Consider the following 14,308-nt stretch of genomic DNA (forward strand, 5'->3'; position numbering starts at 1 on the left):
TAGAATACCCTGTTTCTTAAGCTAAAGAAGATGGGGTTGAGGTTAGGTGCACAAGGGCAGCTGCAGAGACAAAGAACCATATTCAGTTTTCCAGAACCTTTGTAAGAATGGTTAAATGTATGAAATCTTTAAATAAAGATAAAATGGATGAAGGTTCAGTTCAGTTCAGTTCAGATCAGTCATTCAGTCGTATACGACTCTTTGTGAACCCATGAACTGCAGCACTCCAGGCCTCCCTGTCCATGACCAACTCCCGGAGTCCACCCAAACCCATGTCCATTGAGTCTGTGATGCCACCCAACCATCTCATCCTCTGTCATCCCCTTCTCCTCCTGCCCTCAATTGTTCTCAGCATCAGGCTCTTTTCCAATGACTCAGCTCTTTGCATCAGGTGGCCAAAGTATTGGAGTTTCAGCTTCAGCATCAGTCCTTCCAGTGAATATCTAGGACTGATCTCCTTTAGGATGGACTGGTTGGACCTCCTTGCAGTCCAAGGGACTCTGAAGAGTCTTCTCCAACACCACAGTTCAAAAGCATCAATTCTTTGGCACTCAGCTTTCTTTATAGTCCAACTCTCACATCCATACATGACTACTGGAAAAACCATAGCCTTGACTAGACTAACCTTTGTTGGCAAAGTAATGTCTCTGCTTTGTAATATGTTGTCTAGATTGGTCATAACTTTCCTTCCAAGGAGTAAGCATCTTTTAGTGTTATGGCTGCAGTCGCCATCTGCAGTGATTTTAGAGCCCAGAAAAATAAAGTCAGCCACTGTTTCCACTGTCTCCCCATCTATCTGCCATGAAGTGATGGGACCGGATGCAGTGATCTTCGTTTTCTGAATGTTGAGCTGTAAGCCAACTTTTTCACTCTCCTCTTTCACTTTCATTAAGAGGCTCTTTAGTTCTTCTTCACTCTCTGCCCTAAGGGTGGTGTCATCTGCATATCTGCTGCTGCTGCTGTTAAGTCACTTCAGTCGTGTCTGACTCTTCGTGACCCCATGGATTGCAGCCTACCAGGCTCCTCCATCCATGGGATTTTCTAGGCAAGAGTACTGGAGTGGGGTGCCATCACCTTCTCCAGTACCTATCTGAGGTTATTGATATTTCTCCCAGCAATCTTGATTCCAGCCTGTGCTTCCTCCAGCCCAGCATTTCTCAATGTACTCTGCATAAACTAATACAATTATGTAAAGTTTAAAAATAAAATAAAATAAAAAAAAAAAAAGCAGAGGCATTACTTTGCCAGCAAAAAAAAAAAAAAAAAAAAAAGCAGGGTGACAATATACAGCCTTGACATACTTCTTGTCCTATTTGGAACCAGTCTGTTGTTCCATGTCCACTTCTAACGGTTGCTTCCTGACCTGTATATAGGTTTCTCAAGAGGCAGATCAGGTGGTCTGGTATGCCCATCTCTTTCAGAATTTTCCACAGTTTATTGTGATCCACACAGTCAAAGGCTTTGGCATAGTCAATAAAGCAGAAATAGATGTTTTTCTGGAACTCTCTTGTTTTTTCGATAATCCAGTGGATGTTAGTATTAAAAGAAACTTTCCCAATGATGAAAGTTATTTGTTCATTTTCAACTAAAAATTCAAGCTAACCTAAATAGAAATATTCACATAAAATGATGTTCAATATTGCTATTTATTAGAAAAGCTTGAATTAATACTACAGTGAGGTACCACATCCCAATGGTCAGAATGACCACAATTTAAGTCTATAAATAACAAATGCTGGAGAGGGTGTGAAGAAAAGGGATATTCTTATGCTGTAGGTGAGAATGTAAATTGGTGTAACCACTGTGGAAAACTATATGGAGGTTCCTCAAAAAACTAAAGGTAGAGTTGCTGTATGATCCTACACTCCCCAATTGTTGGCATACACCCAGACAAAGCTGTAAGTTGAAAAGATACTTGCACCCTTCTGTCCCAGCAGCACAGTTCACCATCTGCAAGACATGGAAACAACCTCAATGTCCATCAATAGAGGAACCGATAAAGAAGATATGGTACATACATGTAGTGGAATATTGTTCAGATGGAATATTACTCAGCCACAAGAAAGAAGGAAATAATGCTATCTGCAGCAACGTGGGTGGACCTAGAGATTATCATGCTAAGTGAAGTGAGTCAGAAAGAGAAAGGCAGACGACTTATGACACTTATATGTGGAACCGAAAATATGATACAGATGAACTTACCTTGAACATGCAACTCTGAGGATATTTTTAGAATGGTAATTGTAGTTCACTAATTCATTTTTTTAAGTTACCTTATATATGGAAATAACTGAAAAAAAAAAAAACCTTTTTCATAAAATGACAGTCTTTTCTCTTTAATCACTGAGGTTGAATCCAGTCACAAGGTGCTATGAAGAATTTTGTTCTTATACTTCCTATGTATTAATAGTCAAATGAATTTAATAATGGGTTTTGATTTCAACTGTTGATTTGGAATGTAGGGTATGCATAATAAAATATCACAAGATGAAAAATAAGCTAAAGAGTTCGTATGTCCATTTTATAGCACTTAGGGTTTTATGTCTTTCAGTGTGAAAATTGACTTATTTTATTAACACTGTTCACAACCCCTGAATCACCTGTCAGCTTTCAGCTCAAATTGTCTCACTGAGGGAAGACTATCATATTATTCTATAGGTTTTGAGAGATTTCTTCAAATTATAATTATGACAGTCTAAATCTTGGGACATGAGAGACTAAGCAATTTCATGGATCAATGAACTCTGAACATAAAATCCATTTTTTAAAAATTACCCTCTTGAGGCTTCTTTTAAAAAAGTTTATAAAACCCTGTCTACATACATCTGTTAGAAAAAAATGAATAGTTTCTGCCAACCGTATTCTGTAACTTTGACACATTTTGAAAAATCCTCTTCTTTATTTCTGTATTACCTTCAACTTATTTGACCTTCCCCCCATGCCAGTGAGAATACATTGTTATTTTTTAATTCAGATGGTATGTTATCGGCACTTCTATTTGTATTTATATCGCTGTGCCATAATCATTTGTGTATGTTCTCTTGTCACTTGTTTCACAAAGGTGAACTTGTTGAGGGCAAGGGCATCATATCGTCATTCTTTTTTTGAGTATTCATTTCATTTGCAAGGTGGACTGTACCTCAATCAATCAACATTTTTCAAGCAATTTTCCTGAAGTAGTTTTTAATCCTTAATAGGGAGCTTACTTTATTTTTGTTGAATGGACTGAATGCCTTTGCTTCTTTATTATATTTTTTAATCTTTATTTTATATTGGAGTATAGTTGGTTAACAATGTGTTAGTTTCATATATACAGCAAAGGGATTCAGTTATACATACTCAGGTATATATTCTTTATTTCAAATTCTTTTCCCATTTAGGTTATTACAGAGTATTGAGCAGAGGTCCCTGTTCTATATAGTAGATCTCTGTTGGTTATCTGTTTTTAATTAAATAACAGAGTTTACATGTCAGTCCCAGACTCCTGATATAGTCAATCCCCACCTCCTTCCCCCCTGGGCATCATAAGTTCATTCTCTAAGTCTGTGAGTTGGTGAAGGCTTTGTTTCTTATTGAACAAAATATTATAAAATTAGAAAACAGTCAACTACAGTGGCTATAAGTATTAGAGACAATTTTCTTCTAAGGGAACAATCTTCTAGCCTATCTTGTAAGATGCTATCTTCACATACTCTCTTTCCTTGAAATTTGTGTCCTTTTAATTCTATGGCAAATCATTATTTACATAAATTATGTTCATTTTCTTCTTCCTTAATAATGCCAACCTATTTGGAGTGGGGGGCAACTGTGTTTGGATAAGTTTCCTGTTCTCCCAACTTTTCTTGCTTAGTGCTGCATAATTGACATTGGGATATAAGCAGGAATTGTTAGCTCGAGCTCTAGAAATCACTTTCAAAAAGACAAAACCAGATTTTGCATTTGTACTTCTTATAGTTAAAGATATTTGAATAGGAAAATTAAAACCTGCATTGTGAAGCTGTCATATCATCCCTGAACTGCTCTATATGCTTATTTGGTAAGCTAAGTAAATCCAGTTGAATTAAACATGTTTCTAGTTCATGAAAATAAACCAAGACAAAATGTTTCAGTAAATAGTACATTTTGTAGAATGAGCTACTGCAAAATCCATTTTGTAATTTTTAAAAGAAAAATCTTATTTCTAAGTGATTTCAACTTGATTCAATAAAGATAACATTAAGAAGACAGAGAAATATTTTCAGTGGTATTTTTATGATATTTGATAATAAGAAGAGTTTATCTTATATTTTTGTAACATTATTCATAATAATAGCACTCAAAAGTAGCATTGGATGTATATTAGAAGACACTTAAAATGAATATATAGATGTTTAATTTGTTGAAATAATCCAACATAACTAATATCAAAAGAATAAGTTAGGGGACTTTATTTAATAGAAAAGAACCAATAGAGCGCTAATCACAACCATAAAATTAAATTGTGCAAGATATTACTTATAATGGAGAAGTTATTCCAAAAGCAATAGGAGACAAACTATTATATAACACATGAGGCAATTTTCAGGCCATAGAAATGGAAAAGGAACTAATGGAAATATATTAGATACTGTCTGAAACATGAATGGTGAGGTGAGTCTCTAAAACATCCAAGGAAGATGCTGTATAGCATCTTCATATATTATAAAAAATTCGCTATTATGAAAGTTTCACAACCATTTTCTGAAGTCTGTCCAGCACTTAAAAATTAATAAAAGTCTATTTATTTGCTCTAGCAGAATACTTGCCATATTATTTGAACCCACTGTCATATAGGAAATAGGAACAGCCAGTTTTTGTTCTCAGAATAAACCATTTTGAAAATCATAGCAAATTATTGATCTCTTGATTATATTTTTTCAAGATTATATAAATCTGAATACTTTCTATAAAAACTTTGTTATTCTATTAGCTGTCAGTGTTCCTCCAAAAAAACTTTCTAAACATGGGACTAATAAGGGACCATAAAACTTTAACAGAATATTGTAATTTTAGGTTTAAGCATAACATACTATCACCAAGCTATCACCAATAACTAGTCTCTAGCTTCTGTGTGGATTGTCTAATGAAGAATTATGCATTTTTCTCAATTATAAATGAATGAAATAAACCTTTTGCCTGTTAGTTCCTAGATCCTGTTTTTATTCACTTTTTTACTTGATAATCCTCCACCTATGTGAAGAGTTGTTATGCTCCCTCTGAAGATTTCTTACTGTTCTTTTAGGCTAAATGTCAACCACTTGAAGTATCTATAAAAATAAGAATATTTTTCAATGTAAGTGGCCCTTTTGGAATCAAGCATTATGAAACTTTCTCTTTGTCTCTCTCTCTCTTTTTTTTTTTCCTTTCTTAGTATGTCCACTTCCACCTCCACAACTATAAAATTGCATGCTTACAGTTGATTGCTTGAACCCAAATATGGTGTTTTGCATGAATCACACTTTTGTTTCTTGACAACTCCAAATCTTTCCTCTTGCCAGCATATAGAAAGCCTTCAACAGACATTGCAGAAGTAAATAGGTAAAGGAATGAAAAACTAAATTAGTTTTTCATGACCATATACAGATGAAATGATGTTGGCTTCCCAAACACTTTCTAAAGAGAATAATATTTTAAATTATTCATTATATAACTCTCCTTAAGAATAATGGAAATCTCTCTGTATTTTGGAGGATATACTTTGTTTTAATCAGGATTGTTTTCCTTTCTCCCCAGTCTTCATTCAGCTCTTCTACGCCCTATTACCCTATTAGTTCATTGTCATTAGTTCAGGGATATTATCTGTACATATAACAGTCCTGTGGGAATGTAACATGCCCAAGTCCAAGTATTAAAATCCATGTGTCTCTCTTGTTTCTGAACAACCATTGACAAGAGAATATTGGATTCCACTTAAAAAAGATTCCCCACATCCAAGGGCAAAGAAGCCCCAGCAAGATGGTAGGAGGGGTGAAATCATGTTTAGAATCAAACTGCATACACACCAGAGACACTCAGAGGAATCAAACAAACCTTGTGCACACCAGGACCCAGAGAGTCCACAGAGAATGAGCCAGAACTGTGTCTGAGCATCTCCTGTGGAGGTACGGGTCAGTACTGGACTGCCACAGGGGCTGGTACTCTGGGTGGAGCAGACCTGGGTATGGCATAAACCCTCTTGGAGGAGGTCACCATTAACAACACCATACAGCCACCAGAACTTAGACAGGACTGGGAAACAGATTCTTGGAGGGCACAGACAAACCTTATGTGCTCCAGGATCCAGGAGAAAAGAGCAGTGACCCCACAGAAGGCTGACCCAGACTTGCCCGAGAGGGTCCAGGAGTCTCCAGCAGAGGCGTGGGTCGGTGGTGGCCTGCTGCAAGGTCTCGAGCACTTAGGGCAGCAGTGCATGCATGGGACCTTTTGAAGGAGGTCACTGTTATCTTCCACCATAGTTGGGCCTCAGGTCACATAATAGGGAGGGATGGAATCCCACCCATCAACAGAAAAGTGGATTAAAGATTTACTGAACATGGCCCCACCCATCGGAACAAGGCCTAGTTTCCCCCTCATTCAGTCTCTCCCATCAGGAAGCTTCCATAACCGTCTTATCCTTATCCATCAGAGGGCCAACAGAATGAAAGCCAGAATTACAGAAAACTGATCAAACTGATCACATGGACCACAGCCTTTTCTAACTCAATGAAACTATGAGCCATGCCATGTAGGGCACACATTACAGATGGGTCATGATAGAGAGTTCTGACAAAATGTGGTCCACTAGAAAAGGGAAAGGCAAGCCACTTCAGTGTCCTTGCCTTGAGAATCCCATGAACAGTATGAAAAGGCAAAAATATAGGACACTGAAAGATGAACTCCCTGGGTCGGTAGGTACCCAATATGCTACTGGAGATCAGTGGAGAAATAACTCCAGAAGGAATGAAGAGATGGAGCCAAAGTAAAAGCAATACTCACTTGTGGATGTGACTTGTGAGGAAGTAAAGTCTGACGTTGTAAAGAACAATATTGCATCAAGGCAAATTGGAAGTGGTAAAATAGGAGATGGCAAGAGGGAACATTGACATTTTAGGGATACTGTGAAAGTGCTGCACTCAATATGCCAGCAAATTGGGAAAACTCAGCAGTGGCCAAAGGACTGGAAAAGGTTAGTTTTCACTCCAATCTCAAAGAAAGGTAATGCCAGAGAATGCTCAAACTACTGTAAAATTGCAGTCATCTCACACACTAGTCAAGTAATGTTCAAAATTCTCCAAGCCAGGCTTCAGCAATACATGAACCGTGAAATTCCAGATGTTCAAGCTGGTTTTAGAAAAAGCAGAGGAACCAGAGATCAAACTGCCAACATCCACTGGGTCATGGAAAAAGCAAGAGAATTCCAGAAAAACATCTATTTCTGCTTTATTGACTATGCCAAAGCCTTTGACTGTGTGGATCACAATAAACTGTGGAAAATTCTGAAAGAGATGGGAATACCAGACCACCTGACCTGTCTCTTGAGAAACATATATGCAGATCAGGAAGCCACAGTTAGAACTGGATATGGAACAACAAACTGGTTCCAAATAGGAAAAAGAATATTTCAAGGCTGTATATTGTCACCCTGCTTATTCAACTTATATGCAGAAAACATCATGAGAAATGCTGGGATGGAAGAAGCACAAGCTGGAATCAAGATTGCTGGGAGAAATATCAATAACCTCAGATATGCAGATGACACCACCCTTATGGCAGAAAGTGAAGAGGAACTCAAAAGCCTCTTGATGAAAGTGAAAGTGGAGAGTGAAAACGTTGGCTTAAAGCTCAACATTCAGAAAACGAAGATCATGGAATCTGGTCCCATCACTTCATGGGAAATAGACAGGGAAACAGTGGAAACAGTGTCAGGCTTTATTTTTTTAGGCTCCAAAATCACTGCAGATGGTGATTGCAGCCATGAAATTAAAAGACGCTTACTCCTTGGAAGGAAAGTTATGACCAACCTAGATAGTATACTGAAAAGAAGAGATATTACTTTGCCAACAATGGTCCGTCTAGTCAAGGCTACGGTTTTTCCTGTGGTCATGTATGGATGTGAGAGTTGGACTGTGAAGCAAGCTGAGTGCTGAAGAATTGATGCTTTTTAACTGTGGTGTTGGAGAAGAATCTTGTGAGTCCCATGGACTTCAAGGAGATCCAACCAGTACATCCTAAAGGAGATCAGTCCTGGGTGTTCATTGGAAGGACTGATGCTGAAACTGAAACTCAATACTTTGGCCACCTCATGAGAAGAGTTGACTCATTGGAAAAGACCCTGATGCTGGGAGGGATTGGGGGCAGAAGGAGAAGGTGACAGAGGATGAAATGGCTAGATGGCATCACTTACTCGATGGATATGAGTTTGAGTGAACTGCGGGAGTTGGTGATAGACAGGGAGGCCTGGCGTGCTGCAATTCATGGGTTCGCAAAAAAGTCGGACATGACTGAGCTATTGAACTGAACTGAACTGAACTGAACTAAAATGGACTGGTATGGGTGAATTTAACGCAGGTGACCGTTATATCTACTACTGTGGGCAAGAATCCCTTAAAAGAAATGGAGTAGCCATCATAGTCAACAAAAGAATCTGAAAAGCAGTACTTTGATGCAATCTCAAAAATGACAGAATAAGCTTGGTTCATTTCCAAGGCACACCATTCAATATCAGAGTAATACATGACTGTGTCCCAACTAGTAATGCTGAAGAAGCTGAAGTTGAATAGTTCTATGAAACTTACAAGACCTTCTAGAACTATCTCCCAAAAAAGAGATATCTTTTTCATTATAGAGGACTGGAATGCAAAAGTAGGAAGTCAAGAAATACCTAGAGTAACAGGCAAATTTGGCCTTGGAGTACAAAACGAAGCAGGTCAAACGCTAACAGAGTTTTGTCAAGAGAACACATTGGTCATAGCAAACACCCTCTTTCAACAACACAAGAGAATACTCTACACATGGACATCACCAGATGGTCAATACCAATATCAGGTTGATTTATATTCTTTGGAGATAAAAATGGAAAAGCTCTATACAGTCAGCAAAAATAAGACAGGGAGCTGACTGTGGCTCAGATCATGAATTCCTTATTGCCAAATTCAGACTGAAATTGAAGAAAGTAGGGAAAGCCACTAGACCATTCAGGTATGACCTAAATCAAATCCCTTACAATTATACAGTGGAAAGTAACAAATAGATTCAAGAGATTAGGTCTGATAGACAGAGTGCCTGAAGAACTATGGACAGAGGTTCATGACATTGTACAGGAGGCCGTGATCAATGCCATCCTGAAGAAAAAGAAATGAAAAAAGGAAAATGGTTGTCTGAGGAGGCCTTACAAATAACTGTGAAAAGAAGAGAAGCTAAAGGCAAAGGAGAAAAGGAAAGATATACCTATTTGAATACAGAGTTCCAAAGAATAGCAAGGAGAGATAAGAAAGCCTTCCTCAGTGATCAATGCAAAGAAATAGAGGAAAACAATAGAATGGGAAAGACTAGAGATCTCTTCAAGAAAATCAGAGATACCAAGGGAACATTTCATGCAAAGATGAGCACAATAAAGGACATAAATGGTATGGACCTAACAGAAGCAGAAGATATTAAGAACAGGGGGGCAAGAATAAACAGAAGAACTGTACAAAAAAGATCTTCATGATCCAGATAACCATGATGGTGTGGTCACTCACCTAAAGCCAGACATCCTGGAATGCAAAGTTGAGTGGACCTTAGGAAGCATCACTACGAACAAAGCTAGTGGAAGTGATGGAATTCCAGTTTAGCTATTTCAAATCCTGAAATATGATGCTGTGAAAGTGCTGCACTCAATATGCCAGCAAATTTGGAAAATTCAGCAATGGTCACAGGACTGGAACAGTTCAGTGGTCATTCCAAATCCAAACAAAGGGAATGTCAAAGAATGCTCAAACTACCACATAAGTACACTCATCTCACATGCTAGCAAAGAAATGCTCAAAATTCTCGAAGTCAGACTTCAACAGTACCTGAACGAGAACTTCCAGATGTTCAAGCTGGATTTAGAAAAGGCAGAGGAACCAGAGATCAAAATTCCAACGTCCATTGTATCATCAAAAAAGCAAGAGAGTTCCAAAAAAAAAAAAAAAAAAAAAACTACTTCTGCTTTATTGACTACACCAAAGTCTTTGATTGTGTGGATCACAACAAACTATGGAAAATTCATAAAGAGATGGGAATACAAGACCACCTGACCTGCCTCCTGAGAAATCTGTATGCAGGTCAAGAATCAACAGATAGAACTCTACATGGAAGAACACAGTGGTTCCAAAAAAGGAAAGGAGTATGTCAAGTCTGTATATTGTCACCCTGCTTATTCAACTATATGCAGAATATATCATGTGAAATGCTGGGCTGGAAGAAGCACAACCTGGAATCAAGATTATCGGGAGAAATATCAATAACCTCAGATATGCAGATGACAGTATCCTTATGGCAGAAAGCGAAGAAGAATTAAAAAGCCTCTGATGAAAGTGAAAGAGGAGAGTGAAAAATTTGGATTAAAGCTCAACATTCAGAAAACTAAGATCATGGTGTCTGGTCTCATCACTTCATGGCAAATAGAAGGGAAAACAGTGGCAGAATTTATTTTCTTGGGTTTCAAAATCACTGCAGATGGTGACTTCAGCCATGAAATTAAAAGATGCTTACTCCTTGGAAGAAAAGTTGTGAGCAACCTAGACAGCATATTAAAAAGCAGAGACATTACTTTGCCAAAAAAGGTCTGTCTAATTGAGGCTATGTTTTTTCCAGTAGTCGTGCATGGATGTGAGAGTTAGACTATAAAGAAAGCTGAGTGCCAAAGAATTGATACTTTTGAACTGTGGTGTTGGAGAAGACTTTTGAGAGTCCCTTGGACTGCAAGGAGATCCAACCAGTCCTTTCTAAGGGAAATCAGTCCTGAATATTCATTGGAACGACTGATGCTGAAGTTGAAACTCCAATACTTTGGCCACCTGATGCATAGAGCTGACTCAATGGAAAAGACCCTCATGCTGGGAAAGATCAAAGGCAGGAGGAGAAGAGGATGATATGCTTGGATGGCATAACCAACTCAATGGACATGAGTTTGAGTAAACTCTGGGAGTTGGTGATGGACAGGGAGGTCTGGCATGATGCAGTCCACGGGGTCTCAAAGAGTTAGACACAACTGAGAGACTGGTTTTAGAAAAGGCAGAGGAACCAGAGATCAAATTGCCAACATCCCCTGGATCATTGAGAAAACAAGAGAATTCCTGAAAAACATCTATTTCTGTTTTATTGACTATGCCAAAGCCTTTGACTGTGTAAGGTGAGGTGAAGTCACTCAGTTGTGTCCGACTCTTTGCGACCCCATGGACTGTAGCCTACCAGGCTCTTCCATCCATGGGATTTTCCAGGCAAAAGTACTGGAGTAGGTTGTCATTTGTAGATCACAATAAACTGTGGAAAATTCTGAAAGAGATGGGAATACCAGACCACCTGACCTGCCTCTTGAGAAATCTGTATGCAGGTCAGGAAGCAACAGTTAGAACAGACATGAAAGAACAGACTGGTTCCAAATAGGAAAAGACGACTCAGCGACTTCACTTTCAATTTTTATTTTCTACTTTCCTGCATTGGGGAAGGAAATGGCAATCCACTCCAGTGTTCTTGCCTGGAGAATCCCAGGGATGGAGGAGCCTGGTGGGCTTCCGTCTATGGGGTCACACAGAGTCGGACATGAATAAAGCGACTTAGCAGCAGCAGTAGCAGCAAGGCTGTATATTGTCACCCTGCCTATTTAACTTATATGCAGAGAACATCATGAGAAACATTGGGTTGGAAGAAGCACAAGCTGGAATCAAGATATTAGGGAGAAATATCAATAACTTCAGATATGCAGATGACACCACCCTTATGGCAGAAAGTGAAGAGGAACTAAAAAGCCTCTTGATGAAAGTGAAAGAGGAGAGTGAAAAAGCTGGCTTAAAGCTCAACATTCAGAAAACGAAGATCATGGCATCTGGTCCCATCACTTCATGGGAAATAGATGGGGAAACAGTGGAAACTGTGTCAGACTTCATTATTTTGGGCTCCAAAATCACTGCAGATGGTGATTTCAGCCATGAAATTAAAAGATGCTTACTCCTTGGAAGGAAAGTTATGACCCACCTAGATAGCATATTAAAAAGCAGAGACATTACTTTGCTAACAAAGGTCCATCTAGTCAAGGCTATGGTTTTTCCAGTAGTCATGTATGGATGTGAGAGTTGGAGTGTGAAGAAAGCTGAGTGCCAAAGAATTGATGCCTTTGAACTGTGGTGTTGGAGAAGACTCTTGAGAGTCCCTTGGACCGCAAGGAGGTCCAAACAGTCCATCCTAAAGGACATCAGTCTTGGGTGTTCATTGGAAGGACTGATGCTAAAGCTGAAACTCCAATACTTTGGCCACCTCATGGGAAGTGTTGACTCATTGGAAAAGACTCTGATGCTGGGAGGGATTTGGGGCAGGAGAAAAAAGGGACGGCAGAGGATGAGATGGCTCAATGGCATGGACTCAATGGACATTAGTGTAAGTGAACTCCGGGAGTTGGCGATGGATGGGAGGCCTGGGGTGCTGCGATTCATGGGTTCACAAAAAAGTCAGACATGACTGAGTGACTGAACTGAACTGAACTGAGGGACTGAACTGAACTGTCCCTTTCTTAATGCCTTCTATTCTTCTTGGGTATCAAGCTCTATCAAGTACTGCTTTTTATCCCCTCTACAGCTTTTTGAATATTCTGGACACAATAATCAAAGTGAAACGGGAGCTGAGGAACTAGTTATGTTTCTCTGTTTTATTTAATAATGTTTGCTTCTATTACAACATTTGTCCCAATCTGCAGACAAATGAATTCCTTATGTTTCTGCTTTCCAGGTAGGTAGCTCATCATACATTTCAATATTACCATTAGGTTTTTATATGTTAATTATGGTTTCAGATGGAATATGATGATCAATCTCTGAGGTTTGACAGTACCTCTGTACAGTATAGCTAAGCTACTTATCATGAAATATCATATAATGTATGCTTGCTTGTCTTTCACCCTTATGGCTTGTGGGATCCAGAAATACATAAACATATCTCTATATTCCCAGTGCTTAAAATTCAGAGCTGATCCTCAGTAAATTAGTTTTGACTGCCCAAATGAATAAATGATAGTTATTATAATAAAGAGTTGGGGTAGATATCATAGATAAAATTAATGGTTTATATTCCTTTGCACAAAGGTTTTGCTTGCTTTTAGTTAGCATGAGTTTTTCATTTAGCTCGTTATCATATTTTAATTCATCCATATCATATATAAGAAATAACTTCTACATTTTGTAGAATAGAAATTTGTAAATTTATAATATTCACTTTTTAGAGCTGTGAAAAGTTATCCCTGAATTAATCCTGAGAGATTTTTAATATCTTTGTTTCATTTTATCAAATTATGATTTAAATTATTAGCTGTATATATTTACAGTTATATGAGTCCTACTGAATCAATACTCTTTCACTCCTGTGAGTATCATGACTGCCATGAAAAGATGAACGGAGGTCTCATATTAATATCATGATATTAATTTTTATTTTAAGAAGAACCATCTAACAGTTTTAGAATACAATCTTCAGGTAAGCACAAGACCCATTGTACTCTCTTCTGAGTTGAGGAATGTTCCCCCCAAAGTTTTTTATCTCAATAATTGCATCATTAAGTTGCTGGCTCAAACTTAACTTGTCATTCTGTGTTTTTATAAATGGCCCTGTGGGATCTACTTTTGCAGTATTCTGAGGTACATGAGTAGAGGCTTCCAAAAACCATAAAGAATCTGCATGGTTTGTTATCTGTAGAGATCAGGAATGAAAAATTACTAAGATAAACAAATTAGTTTCAACTTTTTGTGACTATAGATCTAAAAAACATATTTTAATTCCTAAGATTTAATTTTTTCCAGAGTATAAGTAATAAGCAAAATGAAATGATGCAGATTGATTCTAAAATTCAATTGTGCTGCAGATTGAAAAAAAAAGAAGGTCTGTGGGATTTTTTTATTTCTAGCCTCTTTAAATATTTATAGGTATATATCTGATTATTATCATTGGCAAAGCAAGATATCTGTATATCCTGAAGCTATGACTGAATTCACCGAGTTTCTGCCTTGCTATATTTGGAAGTCAGTATCCAAGATTCAATAGAGAAAGGTACCTTGGGGTCTTGATCGAGTAATTTTCATGA

The sequence above is a fragment of the Bubalus bubalis genome, chromosome 9 (assembly GCF_019923935.1).
Source record: "Bubalus bubalis isolate 160015118507 breed Murrah chromosome 9, NDDB_SH_1, whole genome shotgun sequence".
Lineage (NCBI taxonomy): Eukaryota > Metazoa > Chordata > Mammalia > Artiodactyla > Bovidae > Bubalus > Bubalus bubalis.